The sequence below is a fragment of the Nicotiana tabacum genome, chromosome 21 (assembly GCF_000715075.1).
Source record: "Nicotiana tabacum cultivar K326 chromosome 21, ASM71507v2, whole genome shotgun sequence".
Taxonomy (NCBI): Eukaryota; Viridiplantae; Streptophyta; class Magnoliopsida; order Solanales; family Solanaceae; genus Nicotiana; species Nicotiana tabacum.
The window spans coordinates 16,651,353-16,662,079 of NC_134100.1; the positions used below are offsets into that span (position 1 = coordinate 16,651,353).

At 39.9% G+C, this 10,727-nt stretch overlaps 1 pseudogene; it reads left to right on the plus strand.

Moving 5' to 3' along the window:
• The first annotated feature begins 4,817 nt into the window (after nt 1-4,817).
• On the plus strand, nt 4,818-6,687 carry LOC107794179 (cation-chloride cotransporter 1-like; annotated as a pseudogene).
• Nucleotides 6,688-10,727: the final 4,040 nt, after the last annotated feature.

Here is a 10,727-nt window from a genome sequence, read left to right on the forward strand (position 1 = left end):
ATCATCACATCCTCCACCAAAACAACCATTCGTCGTCGAACGGACATAAGAAGGAAGTACCTGGTGTGAGCACGTGATTTTTTCCCTATATATGAATAATTCCCAAAAAATTCCAACAAAATAATTTTTCTTTATTTTTACAATTTTTGTGCATTTCGGTGTCATTTTTTTTTTTGATAATTGTCGCATTTTATTTGTGCATGTTAATTTATATAAAATACAAAAATATGCATTTTGCATTTAGGTTTTAGTTTTATATTTTTTTAGTATCAATTAAGGGTTAATTTGTTTAGAACAAAACATGAAAAATCACAAAATTAGTTCACTTTTGCATTTTAATTGTGAATTTGTCATGAAATAGTTTTTAAACAATTTTAGGAATTAATTAGTCTTTGTTTTGAAATAATTAGGATTTCATGTTAGTTTTACATCTTTATAAAAATTAGAAAAAATTATAAAAAATTTAAAAATGAGAAAAGGAAATAAAAGAGAAAAGAAAATAAGAGTAGAATAGGTGGTCTTAAAAAGGACCCAAAATTTGGGCCAAAATCAATCCCAACCCCAACCCAAACCTACATCATCTGCCTACCCGCCCAATCACACCGAAACCCAGCCCAGACGCCTGACCCGACCCGTCCATAATACACTCAGAAGCCAATCAGTCAATCAAACCCACAGACCCCTAATCCCAAAACCCACCCATCCGTGACTGTTCTTCTTCTTTGAAGAACACGCGAGTCAGGCCTCAAATCCGTCCCAATAAATCGTCAAAATTCACGCAAGTGAGCATCAAGACCTAACCCACGCATCCCTCTACCTATCCTTTTGTTGTTGCTAGCGGATTTTCTGATGCCAAGATTCGTTTCTGTTCACTCGCTCGATTTTGAGATGAGGCACGTGATTGGAAGGTCCTAGAGACGATTCGTTGGATGAATGTGAGGCATTGGATTGATTTCATTCAATCCGATCCCCACATTCATCAGGGATTCATTTCATAAAAGGACTTAATCCGATTTTTGAAGGAGACAATTTTTGAGCAAAAACTGAGGGTTTAAAAAACAATGGTCTTTCTTCTTCTTCTGGATTGAATTTGAGAAAAATGAACTGAGGTTTACTAACTGTTCATGAGCTTCGATTTCGTCGACTCTGTTTCTATGGTTGCTCTGCTGCTTCGCCATTGAACCTCGACGGGATTTGGAATCAAATGGTGTATTGTCGAGTATATAGTTATTAAAAGGAGGTTAAAATTTCAGCTGTTGTCACTCCCAATTCCAAGGCCGGATTCGTTTGTATTGGAGTCCAAACGAAATTAATCAAAGCTTCGCGCAATTAGGTTCAATCTCTTTCTCTTTTCTTATGTCAGTTTGGATGTTGATTGAAAATACGATAAGAGCCATGGAAATCCATTTATAGAAGTAATTTTTTGACTAATTCCATTAGAGGTTGAATTTGAGGTTAGCTTTCAGTTTCAGTTTGCGTTTGGAAATGCTATTTGACATGTCGCTTGTTGTTCGAATCTTACACTCATTGTTCTGTTCTGCTCTGCCTCATGTATACTCATATGGTTCTTCGCTCGGTTATCTGACTCTCTAGTACGAATGTTTCCGGCTATCTGTTCAGGGTCGCATACCTGCTCATCGATGCCTAAATCGTTCTGTTATTTTCTTCTAAATGAGCATAGCATGTTGTGCTTGGATTTTGTCGTTATCAAAGTTTAAATCACATGATCTTATGGAGGTTGAAATGGTTGCTATGTTAAGATCACGCTTAGTGTTTCACCTCTGCTCCAATATGTTTGTTAGGAGTCTGATTAGTGTCTTCGTTTATGAGATTTGAGACCATTCGTGTGTCTATCAATTGGTTAACCAAATCTATTCTTGAAAGTGAGACTTGTTTGGTTTTTGATAATTCACGGCTGGAATTTAACTTGTTGCATGACCGTTAAATGAATGGCGAGTCGATAATCTGCTCATTTGTGCTTTTCATGACTATGTTGGTTTGGTTCCGTCAAGTTCGAGTTTGAAATAGTTTTTCCTGTTTTGCTTCTCTGATCTTCTTGGAATAGCTTTCTCCACGCGTTTGTTGCTGAAATCTGACCATCTCTATAGAGAGGCAGTGGCGAATTTGAAGGTTTTAAGTGTCCTCCCTATTTTGTTACTGCTGTAATAATCTTGCTCTTTTGAGCTGCTGAAGAAGGCAATTTCAGCAGTAGGTTGAGCTGATGACGCGCAGTATTTTGGTTATTTGTTTGAACTGTGAGTCTGCTGAAAATATGCTTTGGTTTTGCACTAATTGAGCAGCAAGTTTTTGCAGTTTGAGCGCAAATTCTACATTGTTAGCCTTGTTAAGGAATCTGTCTTGGCTTTTGGTTTATCTGCATTTCAGGATCCATTTTTGTTCTTGTAGTAGCAGGATTGCATACTCTTTTCTCTCAGTTATCTGATTCTCTGGTTTGACTATTGAGTTGTAAACCTCCAGCTTGATTTATCAACATAGGGGTTCATTTCTAACCTTTGTTTTGAGTTGATATTGGTTACTATCCTGTCCGAGCTTAAATGTTATGTATGTTGCATATATCTATCCTCAGTCCTTTGTTGTGCCACATAACTTGTCAATTGAGATGATATTGGATCAGATAATACTGAATCTCACATTTGAAGAGCAGCTAGCTGTGTACTCTAAACTTGGGGCAACCTTCTCATAGGCCCTGAAGCTATTAGTAAAATCCCATGAACTCGAAGCTGAAAACGTGCAAATTAATTAGGACTTTTAGACTTCGGGATGGGCCGTTTAGCAAATTTCGCGGCTTTCCCTAAAGATAACAACGCGTTAGACCCTTTAGGAGCGTTTCTAATAAAATTACTTTCTTAAACTCGGGTGCGCATTGATGCGACCCAAGTCCAAATCTCAACGGAGTTGGAATGTGTCAATAACCACGGGTGCATTGATGTGACGTGGTTCGAGACACATTTTCACGACGTTGCAACTCTCGTTAAAAATAATGATAAAAGCGGTTTATAAATAAAAAGCACATAGGCTAGCATGTATCAAAATCAGATAAAATTAAATACAACAGTTAAGCGACCGTGTTAGAACCACGGAACTCGGGAATGCCTAACACCTTCTCTCGGGTTAACAAAATTCCTTACTCGGATTTCTGGTTCGCGGACTGTAACAGAGTCATAAATTTCCTCGGTTCGGGATTCAACTGGTGACTTGAGACACCATTAATCTCCCAAGTGGCGACTCTGAATAATTAATAATTAAATCTGGTTCCGATCGTCCTTTAAATGGAAAAACTCCTTTACGCCCTTGCGGGGGTGTAGATGAAAAAGGAGGTGTGACAGCTCTGGCGACTCTGCTGGGGACCGAACCCAGAATCTCTGGTTCAGGGTTCAGAATTCGAGCTTAGATAAATTGTTGCATTTGGTTGTATCTAATTTTCCTACATGTTTTGTGCTGAATGTGCTAAATGTTACCGCTTTGATATTATCTGAACTATATATAAACTGTGTCGACGCCCTTCTCTCTTCACCTCCGAGGATGTGCTTACTGGCTGAGACTCCCTATTCTGTTAGTGTCATACCTTGAAATAAGAAAGAGGCCGGACAAATTACGAAGTCGGATGGCCGTTTGGTTCCTGGTAAGTTGCCCCTCCTCGATTCGAGTTGTCCGCTCTGGTACACAGTCTAGAACACCGACCCAGGTTTTAAATATAGAATAACGTGACTTCATGTTGGATCCCTAGTAGGAACTATTATTTGCATCATGCTGCATTTGGCTTAGGGGACTCAACACAGGGGTTGGGTCCGTCTAGGACAGGTATGCCCAAAATAACAGACCATCTTGATGCATCCTGTGTGCTACATGTTGCATTCTTTCAAGGGTAAAAAGGTCATTTGGTGGACCAATGATAATTGAGGGCAAGTGAAAAAATGAAAAAAATGAAAATTAAAAAAAAAAAGGAAAAAGAGAGGGTGAAGTGTAAGGATAAAGCGAGCGGGGCCTAATTATGTTTTCTGTTACATTTTTGTAAAAAAAAAAAAAAAAAAAAAAAAAAGGAGGGAAGAAGAGAGCGTGAAAATTCGAAAAAAAGATTTTGCATTTTTTCATCATTTGTCGAAAATCGGAAAATCAAAAAAAGAAAATCCAAAAATGTTACATGTTTCATCACCTTTTAAGAAAAAGCAAAAAAAAGATATGTTTTCTCTAAATTAGTTATTTTTTATTCTCGCCCTTATCCAACCTGCCTGAACTACGCAAACCTGATTCTCGTCTTTCGGGGCGTGATACGTAGGCAACCCACATAGAGTCCGGTCTTCCTAGTGAGTCTTAGGTTCTTGGCTTCGCGGGGTCTTAGCCAAATCTTGCATTTTTTGCCACTTTTAGCCGCATAGGTTAATTTTTGAAAAATAATCGCAACCATATCTTACATGTGTCTAGTGGGGAATGTTATTGTCTCACATCTGGCAGAACTAGTCCTAGCGTGAAAATTCCGGCTCTGGTTTTGTTATTCTGGGGGAAAAGATCCTAACAAATGCTCATGTTGTGGCTGATCATATGTTTGTACTTGTAAGAAAACATGGTTCCCCTACCAAGTATAGAGCCACAGTGCAAGTTGTTGGTCATGAATGTGACTTGGCTATTCTGGTGGTAGAAAGTGAAGAATTCTGGGAGAGCATGAACTCGGAGCTTGGTGATGTTTCATCTCCAAGAAGCTGTGGCTGTTGTTGGTTATCCTCAAGGGGAAGATAATATATCCTACGCAATATGTACACGGCGCTAGTCAACTATTGGCAATACAAATTGATGCGGCTATGAATCCAGGGAATAGTGAAGGACCTTACTATCTCATTGGTCGTGCTTTGGGTCCAGAAGTTGGTGTTAGCATTGGTCTATGTTTTTTTCCTGGGAAATGCAGTTGCTGGAGCAATGTATGTATTGGGGGCTGTGGAAACCTTCTTAAATGTTGTACCAGCTGCTGGTATTTTTAAAGAAGTTGTCACAAAAGATAATGGTACAGCTATTGCGGAGCCCATTACAAGGCCAAGTTTGCACGATCTGCATATTTATGGGATTGTCATGACTATTATTCTCTGCTTCATATTTTTGGTGGTGTAAAAATGATTAATCGGGTCGCACCAGCATTCCTTGTACATGTTGTATTCTCATTGATCTGCATATTCTCTGGCATCCTTTTGGCAAGGCATGATCGTCCAGCGTTTGGAATCACGGGGTTGAGTTCGGAATCTGTCAAGGAGAACCGGGGTCCTGTTTATCAGAGGACTAACAATGCTGGAATTCCAGATCCTAATGGCAAATATACTGGAATTTCAATGCGTTGGTAGGTCTCTATTTCCCAGCTGTGACTGGAACCATGGCAGGTTCAAACCGTTCAGCATCACTAAAGGACACTCAACGTTCAATTCCTGTTGGGACATTAGTAGCAACTTTGACAACTAGCGGATTATATCTAGTTTCAATGCTATTCTTTGGTTCCTTTGCAACTCGAGATAAGCTTTTGACGGCCATTTCCAGCAATTTTTTATATCGGTATCATCCTTTCAGCATTGGGGGCAGCCTTTCAAAGCTTGACTGGTGCACCACGTCTCCTTGCTGCGATTGCAAATGATGATATTCTACTAGTTCTCAACTATTTTAAAGTGGTAGATGGAAGTGGGCCTTATGTGGCTACTTTCTTCACTGCCTTCATCTGTATTGGATGTGTTGTAATTGGGAATCTGGATCTTATTTCACCAACTATAACAATGTTTTACCTCCTATGCTATGCTGGTGTGAACTTATCCTGCTTCCTTCTGGATCTGTTGGATGATCCCAGCTGGCGACCTCGGTGGAAATTCCACCACTGGAGTTTCTCTCTTGTTGGAGCATTACTTTGTATAGTGATCATGTTTTTGATTTCTTGGGCATTAACTGTGGAATCACTAGCCTTAGCAAGCCTCATCTATTATTATGTGAGTATCAAGGGGAGAGCAGGAGACTGGGGTGATGGTTTCAAGAGTGCATATTTTCAGCTTGCTCTTCGCATTTTACGATCCTTGGGAGCAAGTCAGGTACACCCCAAAAATTGGTACCCTATCCCTCTCATATTTTGTCGTCCATGGGGCAAGCTTCCAGAAAATGTACCTTGCCATTCTAAGCTTGCAGACTTTGCCAACTGTATGAAGAAAAAAAGGAAGAGGAATGTCCATCTTTATTTCTACTATAGATAGAGACTATCATGAACGTGCTGAGGATGCCAAGACAGCTTGCAGGCAGCTAAGCACGTATATCGATTACAAGCAATGTAAAGGTGTAGCAGAAATAGTTGTTGCTCCCAACATGTCAGAGCATTGTTGCAAACAAGGCAGTAGTCATTGTGAAGGGTCTTGATGAATGGCCTAATGAGTATCAAAGACAGTATGGTACCATTGATTTATACTGGATAGTGAGAGATGGTGGTCTTACGCTGCTGCTCTCTCAACTGCTTCTCACAAAAGAGAGCTTTGAGGGCTGTAAGATTCAGGTATTCTGCATTGCCGAGGAAGATTGTCTATAAGTCGAAAATCAGGGAGCTTTGACTATGTTTTGGTACCGGAGACTGTTTTTGCGCTTTCAGAAAAGCCTATCTCTTCATTTCAGGGGCATTTGGGTGATTTTCTTGACCTCTCATGGTCCAAGTCTCAGCATTTTGCTTTCATCGTCAGTGGACAAAATAGTGTGGCTTTGGCATTTGTCTAGCAAGTCTTGTTTGAAGATCTTCTCGCATAGTGATTATGTGTGCTCTTGATTTGCTTTCTTTGGCACAGTAACCTGCATCCAATTTAACCCCATTGATGATAGATACTTTATCAGTGGATAACTAGATGCTAAGGTTCGCATATGGAGCATTCCTGAGAGGCAAGTTGTTGATTGGAATGATCTGCATGAGATGGTCACTGCTGCTTGCTATACACCAGATGGTCAGGGTGCATTTGTTGGTTCATACAAGGGGAGTTTTCCTTTACAACACATCAGATAATACATTGCAGCAAAAAGCTCAAATCAATCTGCAGAATAAGAAGAAGAAGGCTCACCAGAAGAAAACTACTGGTTTCCAGTTTGTGCCTGTGAGTACATCAGAAGTACTTGTACATCTGCAGACTCAAGAGTTCGGGTGGTTGATAGTGCTGATCTTGTTCACAAGTTCAAAGGTTTTCGCAACACAAACAGCTCGTTAATGAAATTTGCTGCTTGGTTTCGTAGTATCTTTCTTGTTCAGCTATTGTCCAGTATTTTCGATTGCACCAGAGGCCCATTCTAGTTGTGAGTCCAGACAATTCCATTGCATATAAGCCCATATTAGTGATCCATGTGTAGCCATTTTCTGGGCAGATCCATTGTTTTGCAAATCGTGCTTAGCTTCCATCGTGCATAGCTTCCATCGAGACATCGAGACATGGCTTATCATGGTTGTGCATTATAAAATTCTTGCGGCATTTGTTTAATGCACATCTGTCCCCTCGTTTATTAAATGTAGTCATTTTATGTCATTTTTTTTGCCTTTTAGTTTTGTATAGTAATATCGAGATTGATTATTATTATTGTTTTTTTATTTTGCTAAGGTGTGTAATAAATAAAAAAACAGATTTTGCGTTTTATATTTCCGTTACTCCTTTAGGCAATTAATATCTAGGACTTAAAATGAATTATTTTTATGTTTCCTTTAGTATATTAGGACCAATATTCAAAAAAAAATTCTTTTGTGGTGTTTTCTTTGGGAAATTAGCAAAAATTGAAAAATATTGCTTTTATTTCTACTAGAATGGTAGGATATGGTACATAGAAGAAAGAGAGGAAAAAACAAAAAACAACGTATGTTATCTTTGGTTTATCTCACAGTTTCTCCCTTAGGTATTCAAGTTGAATCCAAAAACATTGTGTTTTATCTTTTCCATTGCTTGTTTCGAAATATCGCGTCAAGATGTCAAACGAAAATTCAAAATATTTTTTCTGTAGTTTATTCTTTAGATTTTCTTCCTAAAAAATTGGGTAAAAAATATTTTTCTTTTCTAAGATTTTTTTTTCCTTAATAGAGTATTTGCTTCAAAAAAAAAGGGGAAAAAATACATGCTCGTTAGGCTTAAGTTTAGAATAGGTTATAGAACATTCATTCTAGAAAATTCAAAAAAAGGGTTTGCTGCTTATTTCTCTTTTCTCGTCAGATCGTCATGAAAAAAAAAAGGAACCAAAAAAGGAGAATGTCAGTTTGTTTATTTTATTCATGATCTTCCAGAACTACGCAAAGATCTGATTCATGCGGCATCATGATACGTAGGCAACCTACATAGGGATCGATCAAATTATTTTTTTATTATTATTAAAAGAAAAAGATGAAAAAAGAGGGGAAAAAGGGAAAAAAAAAAGGGAAACGAAAAAAAGAGGTGAAATTGTGGGATGTGAGATATGAGAGAAAGAAAAGAGTGATGAAAAAAAGGAGAAATGAAGGAAAATGGGCAAGGCAGCAAGTGCTAGAAAAGCAAAGAAAAGAGAGGTTGAAATGAACAAATTGGGATGATGCCAAGTGACCTTTGTACCCTCAAAGTCTTTTAGAACCGATAATTGTGGCTAGGTGCATATCTTATGTTAAATTCCCTAACGCTAACGTGATAGCTTCATTTTGTTATGTTCATAGCAGAAGGGTGGTTGGTTTGTGGTTCTTAAGGTAACTCATCCATTCAACACAAGGCCAAAGGGCAAGGTAGCCATGACTAGTAAAAACTTGGGCACAAGAGTTGTTGACCCGTCAAGGGAGTTTGTGGAGTCGGGGTCTGAATTGAAAGAGGAGTTCCAAAGGGTAAAACAACAGATGGCAGAAATGTATCAGTCTTGGATCAGGGGGCATCCTCCGCCTTCATTCCCCACTAGCTACACCGAAAACCCTGCAACTATCCTACCACAATCCCAAATCCAGATTCCCACTGCTGCTGATATCACCCCACAACATTTTCACACTCTACCCGCCAAAACCACCTCGTATCCCGCTCCTTTGGCCACTCATGCTCTTGTAGCTCTTCCCCCAACTACTTTTCATCGATCCTCTAACGAGGTTGTGTTCAAAGTCCCTAATGCCCAACACTATGCACCAGAACCAACTTTCAAAGTCTCAGATTCATACTCTCCCGCTCCTCATTTTGAGCCTCCCGGTGAAATTGAAAAGCCTGCTAAGACAGTGGAGCAAGATGAGATATCCAGGGAGGGGAAAATCTTAGAGCAGTCTTTAAGAAACATGCAAGGGATAGGGAGCCAGATGAGCGTGGCTTACAAAGACTTGTGCTTGTTTCCTGACGTCCAACTGCCTGATGGGTTTAGGATTCCAAAGTTCGATTTATATGACGGGCATGGAGATCTCGTGGCCCATTTGAGAGGCTATTGCAGTAAGATGAGAGGCGTCGGTGGGAAGGACAAATTATTGATGGCGTATTTCAGTCAATGTCTGGGCAGGGCAGCTCTAGAGTGGTTCACCCGTCAAGACGTTAGCAAGTGGTACACATGGTATGATATGGCTCAAGCCTTTGCCAGGCACTTTCAGTACAATATAGAAATTGTCCCAGATCGCATGTCCCTCGCCAAGATGGAAAACAAGCCTAATGAAAGCTTTAGGGAATACGGGTTCAGGTGGAGAGAGCAAGCTGCCAGAGCCCATCCTCCCATGGAAGAAAAAGAGATGGTCGAGTACTTTCTCCAAGATCAAGAGCCAACTTACTTTGGGCATTTGATCACGGCTGTGGGTAGGCCTTTTAATGATGTGATAAAAATGAGAGAAATGGTAGAAGACGGTTTGAAGTCTAGCAAGATCATGAGTTATTCTGCTTAAAAAGCCATGACACAAGCAATTCAGAACGACACAGGAAGTTTGCTAGGTCAGAAGGAACGCGATGATGTTGCCATGGTTGTTTCAGAGTCACGACATGGCCTAAAGGGCCCGCCTCCCCAATATACCCAGCCTCAACTCCAACCCCAAACCTATCCCCGAGCTCCACGTAATCCACCTCAGTATTATTCTCCAAACAATGTCTGGTCATATGTCCAACCACCAGGTTACTTTCTATGGCGAGCGCCAGCACCGCATGATGAATTCTTGCCTTCACAACATTTTCGAGCACCCAACAACCCTAGAAAACCGGGGCAGAGAAGGGAACAAAGGCAAAGAAATAGTTTCACACCAATTGGGGAATCCTACACAAGCTTGTTTGAAAAGTTAAAGCATTCTGGCCTGATTGAGCCGCTCCTAGGCTATACTCCAGACCCATATGCAAAAGGCTTTGATCCTACTGTACGATGCATGTACCACTCTAATGTCCAAGGGCATAGCATTGAAGATTATCGTTCTTTGAAAAGGGAAATAGAAAAAATGATTCAAGAAGGGGTAATTGTGATCAATGATAATGACAGGGAGCATGCGAATCCTCTTGGGAACTTGCGGACTGAAGTTAGTGATATTGAAGTTGTTAATGGTTTTGGCAATATTGATGTGGAACCCAGTGGCTAAGATGTCGTGCTTGGTAATTGGAAAGACGCTTCATCTCTTGGCTACCTGGAGAGAAGTCTTGGTGGTTTATTTTGTTGTCATTTCTGTCGTCCGGGTTATTTTCAGGGTTGTAATCCGGATATTGTCTTGTGATTCAAATCCTTATATCCTTTTATTTTGCCTAGTTTATTTTTTGTAGTAACTCGTTTAGTGTTGT